Source organism: Seriola aureovittata, chromosome 17 (assembly GCF_021018895.1).
Source record: "Seriola aureovittata isolate HTS-2021-v1 ecotype China chromosome 17, ASM2101889v1, whole genome shotgun sequence".
In the NCBI taxonomy this organism is placed as follows: domain Eukaryota; kingdom Metazoa; phylum Chordata; class Actinopteri; order Carangiformes; family Carangidae; genus Seriola; species Seriola aureovittata.
Genome location: NC_079380.1, coordinates 10562509 through 10575778, shown reverse-complemented (window position 1 = coordinate 10575778; position 13270 = coordinate 10562509). Strand labels below are relative to the sequence as shown.

The following is a 13270-nucleotide window of genomic DNA, read 5'->3' as shown; positions in this document are numbered from 1 at the left end:
TAAGAGGACATGTATTTTCAGAACACAATTAAAGTGCTTTTCAAATGACTAACCTGCACATGCTTTATCTATGAGGGCATCAGCGCTCGAACTATCAGCTGATTGGAGGAGCTGAACAGGAAGAGCATGAAACCTTTTCTATCACCTCTTTCTGTGTCACCAATTGTGGCCACAGGACTGTCTTTCTGTGCCATCCTCTGTTACACAGACACACAAACATACAGCACACAGAGCATTCTGGGAGCCAAAGCCCTATAGTTTGTTGTGCTGCCAAAAGACAGAGGGAAGAGAGAAACTGGTGTTTACTATAGTCTGTGTCTTTCACAGCTCTTTAAGGTGAAGGCTTCAGGCGCTGTTTGCCCACCATTAGCACCTCCATTCTCACCTCAAACAGGAGAATGAGATGCTTCCCAGCAGCTGTTTCACTCTGACTAACCGCAACATCCAAGTGCCCCGGCATGAACCTGTACGCTGTGAAGACTAAAAACTCTCTTCCTTTGTCACTTTCCTCTCTTTAACTTAAAACTTTCAGTTGTGTAACACTTGATCCATATTACCACCAACTTTACTGCAGATTTAAAAAATAAATAAATAAATAAAAATCCATCTTACCTCTTGCCTTCAGCTTTGTGTTACCATGTAACAACAGGAAACTCTAAAGAGGAGCACCACAAACCTGAAAAAGACAGAGACAGAGAGAGAGAGAGAGCATGAGAGAAAGCAAAAGGAGGAAGTGAGTCAACCCTAGGTGCTTCTGAGGAAGCTATCTTTTTTCAAGGACCGGTGCATTAACAAAAACCATGAGAGATTGAGGGAGAGCTGAAAGAGTGATAGGGAAAGTCCACTGAACAGATTTCCCTTTATTCCACTTGTCTTGGAAGACGTCAATGTAATAACATTGCTATTGAAAATGGGCAAACTTCCCATTCTGCCCTCTCTGAGAAGTAAACATGCAAAGCTCATTTAGCGGTGAATATGGAAGGATCTTGGAACTGCTGCAATTAAAGACATTTGTGGGCAAATGACAGAACCCTTACAGATGTTAGGGATATGGCCAGAAACAGGTATTCTTCAAACTCTTTAATTACTATTTAAAAAGCAAAAGGAAAACTAAGCTTTATTACAACTTCAGTTTGATTTTCTTACCTCTGGCTATCAGTTATAATAACATATATTATCCAAAGAACTTTCTCTCTAAAGATCGAAGCTGTTAGTGTGTAAAACTACAGCAAGTACAGTAGGTCAAAGGGTCCATCCACATTTTTGTCTCATTTTCAGCCCTCTGTGCTCGCTAAGCTGGCGTTGTCCTCACCAAAATAACACAAAGCTTATCCAAAATTGTCTCCAGAGTGGATAATTCTTAAAATACTGGCTTGCTATTTTAGTGTGAATGGAAAAAACTGAAAAATCGCTGTAAAATAATGCTGCCCAGCTAGGGTCAGAGGCTGCATGGGAGTAAAGTTATAAGAGTTGTCATCTCCGACCCTCCCTGTAATCAATCACTTTAAATGTCAGTACAGCTGATCACATAGCCCAGTTGTTATCATCAACCTGTATTTATGTGAATTCGTCGGAAACATAAAATAATGAATTTATAAACACGGCACCACATTGCAGAAATGTGGAAATTACTCATGATTAAAAGGTAGCATGCACCACTTTGATTAAACCACTGTTTCACTTTCACACCAATGCCAAAAACTGCAGTCCCTCAAACGGCAACTTGAGTCTGAGTCCAAAAGCGAGTCACTCCCCATAGACTCCCATGTTAAAATGCCCAACTTTACAGCAGAAATAAACATGTTTACAGCCTGGTACAAACAACGTTTTTGGTCTCTGTAGCTAATTTCCTCTTTCATGACAACTGCACAGAGAGTGAATTTTTACATAACTTAACCATTTAAAATGTATTAGTTATGTATAAGTTATGCATAATTGAGGACGTGTCAACTTTGAGTGACAGGTGGGTGAGTGTATGCTTGCCACAAACCGGCATGTACCAACATCTCACCTGCACACACGCCCCAGATTAGCTGGGCATTAGGCGGAGTCAGGCACTGCCAAGATGCCAATGCCACTCAGAGCTTCAAAACCACTCTTATCTGAGGCCACGTCCATCTTTATATACAGTCTATGTTTCATACTTGTTTCATTGTTTGACAACAGAAACAGAAAAATATGTCAATGCAAACAACTACATTGTGAGTTCGGCTGCATTAAAATACAGTCATTGATCATCACAGAGAGCAGGAGGGGATTTTCACACAACAAAATAGCATTTTTATGTAGACAGAACCAAAGATGAACCAGGAAGTTGGTCTGTAAACTGAGAGGTGTTTATAACAAACATATAATAATAGTAATGTTAACAGGCACTTTCATTTTCTCTTTCAAATATGTTTGACAGAAGAGTCTGATGATCTAGTTGGCTAGTTGGTTTCTTGCCCCACTTGACCTATTTTTAGGCCATGCTCAGTGGTGTGTACATGGTGGGTACAGTGTTGGCACAACCAATGAACCAATGGCAACATACAGAAAAAGAAAAACCCTAAATAACCTTGCAATGTATGTTTTCCCTTGAGCCTTTTTTGTCTCTTCCTCAGAATGCATCTTAGAAACACCAGACTGACAAATCTATGGAGTAAAAGGAATGTCCAACTGAAAGTAGAAATCTACATAAAATATACAAATACACATAATAATAAATGGCAAATATTTGATTTGCTGTACTAATTCTTTTTCTTCTGTTCCCATGCTTGTTGAGACAGAGATTTTTCTGGCCGGATCAAGAGGCTGTAAAGTGTCACGGCAGCTGCATTAAGGTTTGAACTACAGCCTGACAGAAGGCCGTGCCTGTCATCTTAAGGCAGACAAAGCCTGAGACCTCTGAAGTTTGGGCTTATAGTGATTGAGACAGTTCTCATTCCTGGCTGGACCCTGAAGAGGCAGAACATCAGGAACACACATGCTGGCAGATATCTCCAGACAAATATGTGAGTATCTTTATTTTACTGTCTGGATCTGCCTTCCTTGGCTCAATCTTTCTTAGCTTCTCTGTCGTCCTGCTTGTTTGTTCAGTTTAACTCTTTCGCTACCTAGAAACTCCCTTCCAGCTGAGACTGATAAGCTTAGCATTGCTTCCTTTTCAGCAGCAATTCCCAACAGATAAACAAAGTAATCTAAAAGTTTAAAAGTTGTGTCTAGAATTTGTCAAGGTCCCATGTGTATCTCACTGTACAAAGGAAGGTAGCCTACATGCCATGTGACTCTACCTAAGAGCTGAGAGCTCTGCTCACACTGCATCTATCTAGAGCCCACATCAGCCCATGTCTCATCTCAAGCCAAAATACTGGCCGGACCATTATTTAATAAATGAGTAGATGGAAAAGTGGCTAATGATCGTTATATATTGATATCTATGATCACTGATTAATGAGTCATGTATGTTGATACCAGCAGTGACAACAAGCATCTATGAATTACCCAAAGCTGTGACCTGCACAGTCAAATAACACCCAAAAAAAGGGTAAAGTGCAGTGCCATACTCACTGGAGAGGTTTACTGCAGCAGTTATCACAGATGTTTATTGTGGGCCTCATATTAATGCTCACTAATGTGTTTCTCTTCCCATAACAGAAACTGTGAAGATTGTTTGGCTCGGCTTTCAGGAAACGAGAGTGATGCTACTGGAAATGAAAAGCCTCCTGACTCCACACAAGACGTTATTATTTCAGATGGACACACACTCACACATCTTCACATCATCCCACGAGACAAAGACGGGCCAAAAAAAATTTACGCAATTAAATACAAGTGGCAGTATATTTGTCCTGTATTTATGAGCATATGCCCACACATACACACACACTTTTCAAAGATGATCAGGTGTCGTTCTCTTTTATCTTTATTGCCATTCTTTCCCAAAAAGAGTGAGAAAGACCTTGGCTCCATCTCCAAAGCTGTTCTCACACTCACTCATACTTTTGTTGTCCAGTTTGAATTCACTGCACTGCCAACATATTTTTCCCCGTCTCTCTCCCGCTCTCTCTCTCTCAGACACACACAAACACTGAATGCTGTGGCTAAACCAACTGAACACCATGGTAACAACAGACAGTCATTTTGCTCAACTGATGAATTGTCAGTTAAATAAATTAATCCCACCGTTGGGCTGCCAGAGTTTGATTCCACTCTCTCCAATGCCAAACAACACACAGGTTAAAGCAAAATCAGTTGTCTCCCTCTTTCCCTTCACACAACGCTGGCGAAGATGCAAGTAATGAAATACACTGGTTTTCTTTTTCACCCACTGTGCAGAATTGTGGCATATTTATGAGTTGAGAACGCCTGGATGAGAAAGCAGGAGAATGGGTTCCAGGGTAGCATTACACAACTGCTAAAAACAAACAAACCAAAACTCTGTGTTAATGCAGCTGCACAGGGCTCTCCATACCATCCCAGAGAGGGTGGAAGTAAAGGAGCCTTGCTTCGTTTTCACCTTGTATGATTATTTATCCATTTATTTATTCCATATGAAACTATTAAATGAACACAATTGCTTTTACAGCCCCCTCTTATATTTTGCCTTCAAAGCTCAGACTGATCCAGTACAGACCAATCTGTAAACTCAATTCCTACAATGTGAATGCAGCTCAAGAAACAAACACGCAGCCTCAAAACTGCAGCATATCTATAACATGTGCAGGTTGGGGGGGGGGGGGGGGGGCATGTGTGATGACAGCCTCATACTCTTGGGATGTGGAACTACAATATGCAACCTCCATCTGGAATGAGTGGTTAACTAGCTGTTGTTGCTGTTGCCCAAAAAAATTCATATTTCGCAACTGTTGAGCAACTTTGATCATTCGACACTTGTTGCCTCAGAGGCAAATTAGCTCGCAAAGTGTGATTCTACCCTGGATACATTTTTCATCCTGGAGCAGACCAAATACCAAGCAGAGGAAACCTAAAAAGCTTTATCTATGAATCAAGCTATCAATCAATTTAGCCAAGTGCTCACTGATCTGTTCTGCCAAAGATACAGAGGACTCAGTAGAGTATGAGACAGGGAGAAGCTGTGTGTGCGTGTGTGTATGTGTGTGTGTGTGTGTGTGAGGAAAGACCGAACAATCTAAGTAACAGACATCCTCCTCTGCTGACTGACATGTTCCGATGATCTTCACTTGTGAGCCAGTGCTCATTATATCACAACTATCCAGGCAGGAGGAACAACTCAGACATCCCTTTTGTACGGGCCCTGAATCATCATCATCGTCATCATCTTCATCATCATCATCCGATACTTTGTTGTCTAACTTGCAACAATCACAGCACAGTATTAGCAGCCTGTGACAAGAGTGTTTTAAACCCCAGCTGAGAGTTCTTTTTTCTTTTTTTTTTCTTTTTTTAAATACCCTAGCATCTCAAAATATGCGAGCATGTTCTCCACCACAAACAAAGCAAAATTAAACATGAACTTGTGTCACCCACTATTTCCTTTGAGGAAAAACTGCCATTCATCAACGTAAGCGCTTCCTGTTAGGAAACTCAAGTGCCACCCACCATTCAAAGCGAGCTCACTGCTCCTCTGCCTGTGAACGGCAGAATCGAAAGGGCACTCACAAACAACATACCACATGATGCTGCAGCTAGTTTCTACAGCATGTACATAACATTAATCTATAGATTAGCATCTGCATTTCTAAACCGATCATAAGTGAAAATATTTTTAATCCTGTGTTTAAAAAACATTACTGATGCAAACACACCTTTAATAAAGCAACAATAAATCAAATTGTATCAAAAGATCTGTCAACCGTTTTGATAGTAAAAGCTGGTTTAAATCATGTGTTTTGAATTTTGGTAGTGGAGGTTGAATTTTACTTTCAATTCACCACAGTGGACATTTTGTTGAAAAATCTACCAACATTCACGTCAACTTAATTTTTCTGGGTTTGATTTTACATATAGGCCTACACATTTTATACAGTAGTTTGTGAATGTGATGCCGATCAGAGATTGGCTCTCAGATCTTAAATGCAGGAACGTCCCATCAACCGTCCAACCATCTGGATGATTCAGAGCTATCAGCTTCATTTCAAAAACAAACAAACAAAAAAAAAACATCGACCTCAAGTTGAATTTCATACTATACTGACATGAAGTGAAACCGATGGCTGCTAGCAATTCACAGTATTAAAACATCTACATTCCACTTTAAAGTTGCAGGAGCCAGTTATTTAGTAGTTAAATCAGTTATCATTAATATATTATTTTATTGAGACACTACACCTGATAAGATCTAGCTGCATGAGTCTATTCTAGTCTGAGCCAGTTGCTGTCGACAGTCAAGAGATAAAATGATATAGTTAAAAGAGAGAAAATTGTATGATTGGAATTGGACTATCAATGTCAGCTGTAGGAGACCCTGTCCAGAACTGGCAGCCAAATGAAAAAATGATGGTGGAAGTATAGGGGAAAAACTAATTTTGCCAATTATCACATAACTTTATTTGTCTAGATAAATAAAGGACACATTAAAATAAACACTGTCTGGCCTCTCACCTGTCTCCCAGCTATACTTCCATGATCCTCTGTCCTCCCCCAGCTGCTCCATGGCAAAGGCTATGCATTACTACACCCACTCTGAGGCAGCATTTATAAATAACACCTCAGAGTAAAGCTGCCAAGTGTAAAATTAAGCCCATAACTTACTTCCGGTGTTGTGCAGAGTGCACATGGGGGCAGCTTTTTCCACACAAACTGTGGCCCATTCAGGGATAGCTTTAAAAAAGAGAGGAAGAAAAGCACCTTTAAAGGCTGCTTGAACATGTCATCTGCAGGTCCCAAATACACTAATCATCAAGGAATACTGGTTTTGGAAACAACCAATCCTTCAAATGCACTACAGTGCAAAGCAACCAACAGTTAGGATGCAACCCCTCTATTCTAGCCAGCCCAAACATACCCATTACATCACCAGCACAGATCTGGCCGACTGCCCTCCTACATGCAAACACTACAGACTGGACACATCTTGTCAACTCATCAACTTTTTTTTAGCAGAGACAGCACAAACACAATCACTGCAATGAATCATCTCCAGACTGACCATTTGAACTCCACATTTTAGTTAAGTTTCAGAAAAGTTTAAGGAATATGTTCACAGCTGACTGTACGTCGATTCCAAATTAGCAGCCGGAACAGGTCAGTGAAATTGACCTTGGAGCCTTTATTGACCCGTTCCTTAGCCTCATCTGTTGACATGCTGGAGCAGAGGAGAGGCTGAGGAGACAAATGTATCAAACACATGTAAAACTTGAAACTAAAATAATTGACTAAGCGTCAAGCAAACGTGACGATCAACTCACGTTGAAGACACATAATCAAAGAATGATAGAAGAAGAAGACATGGGAGACTTGTTGCCACAGAGGAACACATGACAAGCAAATGTGCCAGGAGCTGAAAGGGAGGGACAGACGGCTACAAGAGGGTCTTTGTGCTGTCCAACCTGCCCTGAGGTCCTGTTGCTATGCTCCAACCCACATCCCATCACGCTGTCAACGTGAGGAAGATCACTCATTAGCTCAGTAATGTGCTTGTGTGTGTGTGTGTGTGTGTGTGTGTGTGTGTGTGTGTGTGTGCACATGCACGCGTTGGCATGTGCAGGTGGTGACACGGGGCTCGTCTATTGTCTCACATTTGAATGTGGAAAAACTTTAATTAAATATGGCTCACAAGCACAAGACTGAATTAACACTAAAGAGGGAACATGTTTGATGGCTAAATCACATTGAGAGCTAAACCCTGCCCTGCAGGCCCTCTCCTATCAGACACAGCGTCAACTCCAGTTGCTATTTCTCCATGCAACAGGCTAAAGAAGGACCAGTGTGGAATATGGCTGCCACCATCTCATCGCCACATTAGAGAGATGAGCTCATTTTTGAGCTGTCACTGTCACACAAAGGCCAATATGGATCACGACTGTGCTGACAACCATCTATAATCAGACAAAATGTGCACCAGTCAGAGGCAGTTAGAGGTAAATTGTGTGCTTCTGTGTGTCTGCCTGTGTGTATGTGGTCATATTAGATACAGTTTGTAAGCTAATGGAGTTATTGGCCTCTTGATTTTCTCTGCTCTTAAGCAAAGTGACATGACAAACATGTGACATAGTTTAAGAGTGAGATTCTTTAAAGGAAAAGTCCATCACACAACAGTTAAACATTGTTATAGGACAAATATTGTCACGTGTCACAAATGTTATAAGTTTTGATCAATTAAATCACATTTTGGACTCATTTTATACATATTAAAAGGTTTGTGATTTGTAGATGTGTCAACCTAACAGGTTCTGCACTACTATGTGGAGCAATTCTGACTTTAAGAAATCTCTAACTGAAGCAGAACTTGACAGATCAAATTCAGGGGACGGTTGTGCACCGAAACTAAATTAGACACGCAGAGGTACTGCTAAAGTCCATTGCCCATACAAAGTTATGAAGGTGAGATGACTCGAGAGTGGGTATTATTTTCACATGAGACAAGACACCAAATGCTTGTGGAAAGCTAAAAGAATAGTGCACATATAGACATACACACATAGGCATAAATAACTATAAATAAACCATTTAAAAAAGTACATTTATCCTGGGAGAGTGCTGGGGAGGGTGGGCGATATGTTGGGGAGCAGGTACGGTAGTGCAAGTAGCACAGAAAACAACGGAAGTGTCTCCAGGGGACACTAACAAGTGATGAACCTGGCTGGGACACCCTTGTTCAATGCTTAGTGACTTTTGACATTAAAAGCATTGAACAAGTGCAGATGGATGTATTACAATTCATCCATACAAGTGCATCCCAGTCGGGTTCAGCACTTTTTGTGCTGGTTGCGTTATTTGGTTGTGTTGTATGTGCAGTGCATTTGTGTATTTGGTTGTGTTGTAAGTATTTGCAGCATGTATTGGCAAATTGATGAAGATGTTTTCTCAATTTGCTTGAGCTTTGTTGATTTGCTTGTGTTTTTTTTTTTTTTTAAGTTGCAGTACATTGACCCCCTCAGGGCCACCGTATTTCATATATTGATTTTGTAATTTCTAAAGAAGTTCAAGGGAAAAAATGCAAATTTTAAGAGACAGAACATCTATCTACAGCCGCAGTATAATTTGTTAGTGTATTTCCTTATATTGTTAATGATGTCTGAATGCCAAACAAAGAATGTGTTAAAAATTCATGGTTAAGGGCCAGAGGGGTGAGGGGGTAAATGGATAGAGTCAGTTTAATGCAACATACATCAGTCCTGGTTCTTATGCATGATTAGATAAAGGATAAGGGCCACTGACAGCCTGAAATAAATCACTCGCCTTACACTTAAATATGACAACTCTAATTTTCAGTGTTTGCTGCACTCATTAGGTAGCTAAATGAAAAAAAAAAGCATTGGTAGCAGTCCAAATGGTAAGTGACTCAAACGTTTGTGTTCCAAAAATTATAAACATCATCAGCAATTGTTAATGATTTGTTGACGCTTTTGAAAATGTCAGCATCTTTTTCTTTCTTTTTTTTTTTTTTTATAAAGAACTAAACAATTAACTGAGTAATAATCACCCATTGATTCGTGGATCAGGCTGAACAGCCACTGTGAACATCCTGCTGTTATTATGTTCACACAGCAGTGGATGCACTTCTGTACCAGAGCTGAAATTTAGCCGTTTGTATTGTGCTCTTTGACACACAAACAGACACACAAACACTTCAGACTGACAGACCAAATGTAAAGAGGTAAAGGCACATGCTGCCAGCTAGCCAGTTCCCCACAGTGCTGCAGCGGAGGCCTGGGGATGCACTGGCTGTGATGATGAGCCACTACAAATAAAAGAGGAAGATAGTCTCAGACAGGCATTGTATAGCCGCTTTCACACAGGTGAACTATGGCCAGTGGGGGATGGTGGGGGGGTGGTGGGGGTGTTGTGTGGATATTGTCAACACTGTCTGAGGCATCAACTCAACATCTGGAAGTCCCAATACAATCGCCAATAATTAAGTGTTTCATTTGCCTTAGACGACACTCAGTGAGGGCAAACATGCTGTGAACGGTAAGCTCAAAGGGGGAGTTTGGATCTTGCTTTTTACAGGTGGTAGGTGGTGTGTTATTTACTGGTGTTGATATAGATGCATGGATATTGGCTGAAGCTACGACTCCTGTGATCTCAGAAAAAAAATTGAGACAACTGCATCTACCATCTTTGGGAGATGTAAACAGGAAGTGTACTGCTGCCATAGAATCGGGTGCCTGTAGATTATTTGTTTACATTTTATCTGAAAATATCTTTTTGACAGAGTTATGTCTCCAAATGCTGATGTACACACATGTGTATGCACATGTAAACAGATTTTCACGGACTGTAAAAGCACAGTTAGTCGTCAAAGCAAAGCTAGCAGCCCATTCCTGAGAGAAAAGGCATTATTCACAAGCTTACAGTAACTTCACTGGGGTTGTAGGCCTCACACATTATTATGGTGTGACTGCAAAAACTGTCTGAGCTAGAAGATCAGACAGGAGAAAAAACAAAACACTGAACTTTCATTTCATTTATTTTCTTACTGCAAGAAATGGATATGCGGAGAAATAATATATGCTAATATATGATATACACACTTTTGAAAAATGGATTTGCTTTCATGCTTAACAAAAAGTAAATAAGGAGACAAGACGAATGATGATTAATATCAAAGATGATTTTAAAAATATTTTTGCTACTATTAAATTATTATTATTACTGGTTTATCTTTTGAGTGTGCAGCCCAGTATTGGTTTCGCACCAACTTCCACAATAAGAGGAATACTCTTCCCCCTGAAACGACGAAACCGCAGACTAACAGGCTGCTAGTCCATTAACCCCCTCACCTCTAGAGGAGAAGAGGCCATTACTAATGGATTGTATTTGAATGCTCTTATATGGTTCATATAATGATATTCTTGATTTATTGTCATTGTGTTATGTGCTACTATGCATGTTCTATGCACTTGGTTTTTGGCTGGGGGGCCGGCCCTTTAAACACAAATGTCCATGACTGACTGAATGAGTGAGTGATAGAATTGAGTGATGAAGTTACACCACTGATCAGCTGGCCGAGTGTTTTGCTCTTTCAAAATGAATTGGTGCAAACACTTTCTATGAGGGAGGCATTTGCAGCCTGCATTGTTATTTAGGTTGAATTGGGAAAAAAAAATGTTTTAAACTCCAGCTGTCTCAGCCATCGGACCCACTGCAGTGCATCTGTTTCTCTCCTACTTGTCCCTCCTCTGCTTCCCTGATGAAACACCAGACCATAGCAATCTATTATTCCTGTTGCACTGGCTAGAGTTGTGACTGAGCAGAAAAGCCTGCAGGTTGAGTGATGGAGCAGCAGTCAGAATGAAGTGGGATCAATCAGGGAGTCATAATATACTGCAGGTGACAGCACCCTGTCGGACTCCGCTTCCCAGCCTGAAAAATAATGTGTGTCATCAGCCTGCCTTAGGCCTCAATTATACCCCATGGGGGCGTGCGTACGAACACCTATGGACACGTAGCTGTTGTTGTACCTCTTTCTAGTCCACTAAGAGGAGCGCATTTGCAGTTGGTGGGCTTGTAGCGTAATGACCACGCAGACACAACAAATTGGTGGGTACAGGGACGTCTGCACAGAGCCTAGTGTACACCCTCCGCTGATGAAATTTACATCACGTGGACTCTACAGCCCTTGCATATTACGGATGCAGGAAGTATAACACTAGCTAGACACTTACTTTACACAGACAAACAAACTGGTCTTTTCAACAAACTGGACTTTTCTACATGCAGCAAGTCAAGCATTTTAGCACATGGTTGTCCATTCATGCAGCTTTATGCAGAAGTACATTTGAGTATTATCTATGTAACAGAGAAGCCTTGCTAGTAGCAATGTTGCAATGGTGGCCTTTTGCAACCTTGTGAGAGCAACAGACTACTAGGAATTGGCCTGGTAGAGATAGGCTGAAATATTTTGTTATTCTATTCAGTTGCAAGTTACTTTTTGTTAGCCCTCTTCTCCCATTTGCGTATGTAATTTTGAATAAAGCAGGAGGCTATACTATAAATAGTGATAGTCAATAGTAATTATCCTAGGTGAGATGTACTTTCTCAAATGTCAGACGTCTGATATTAGTGTGAAACTCACAAAATCACAACATGGCCGGATAAAAACATTGTGCAGTGTCTTTCAGTGCTTCACAGGGAGGGAATGAATGCCTCTTGCAGATCTCGCTGCTCGATATCGCTGTACTCTCTGTACTCGCTGAGTATCTGGCAGCGTGACCTCATTGTGCTCAGCTGGCCTGCTAGCCTCTGAAACCCCCACCCTAAACCCCTTACAGCCAGAGCCCAACCAGCCAATGATCTGCTTTGCCCTCCCACCCCCCACCCCCCACCCCCCCCCCCCCCCGTCCCGGCTCACACTCTCGAACCATCTGGACAGACGCCTAAAAGAAAGTCAGGCTTTTTGAGGTGAGAAAGGCTGATGCCTATATGTGAAAAGGAAACTGTGCAGTTTTGGAATACTTTCAAGTGTGGGACTGAATCTCTTGTTTGTTCAAGTGCAGCACAACCTTCATATTGTACAGTAGGTGCACCATTTGTACTGTGGCAAAATAATATGCTGGAAAGCCCAAACATATCAAAAATCTTCATATCACAATGAGAGCTCGCACAGACCTTTATGTACATGCAAAGGTACTGATATAAACCCTGAGCACATGGAAATAAAACAGAAAGCATCCATTGTGTTAGTTTGTGCGCATTTGTTTACCATAAAGCAACAGATGCAGATAGTATCAAAAACAGGTGAAAAAAGCTGTTGTGTTGTCACCTCTTTCTCCACTGCACTCACATTACAGGTAACACATTTTTGTCAGATAATGTCATTTTTGGTTAATCTAAAAGCTTCTTCTTTTAACGCAAATATAGACTGTCCTAGAATGCACCTGTAACCGGCCTTACTTCTAACTTACTACAGCAGACCCTGGGTGGCACGGACGATGTATCTCTACATCTATAAATCAGCAACCGCACGGACCAGCGCATCAGAGACTGTAGGTTTGTTCACAGGAGAAATGAGTATTGAACAGGAAGCCCTGAGCAGCAAAGGCAAAGAAGACCCAGAGACCAACAGGTAAGTTTTAGAAAATTTGTCATTGTATGAACTGTTTGTATGAAGAGAATAAAAATGAATAGAGCAGTCACTCACAGT

At 41.0% G+C, this 13270-nt stretch overlaps 1 protein-coding gene across 2 annotated transcripts in view; it reads right to left on the bottom strand.

The window, feature by feature from the left end:
• The window catches only part of stat5a (signal transducer and activator of transcription 5a), a 52652-nt gene that overhangs the window by 20026 nt on the left and 19356 nt on the right, over positions 1 to 13270 (bottom strand). For both annotated transcript variants that reach the window (XM_056401081.1, XM_056401082.1), the window contains exon 2: positions 613 to 676. The gene's annotated coding sequence lies outside the window, so the exon portion shown is untranslated. The remainder of the gene's footprint in view (positions 1 to 612; positions 677 to 13270) is intronic.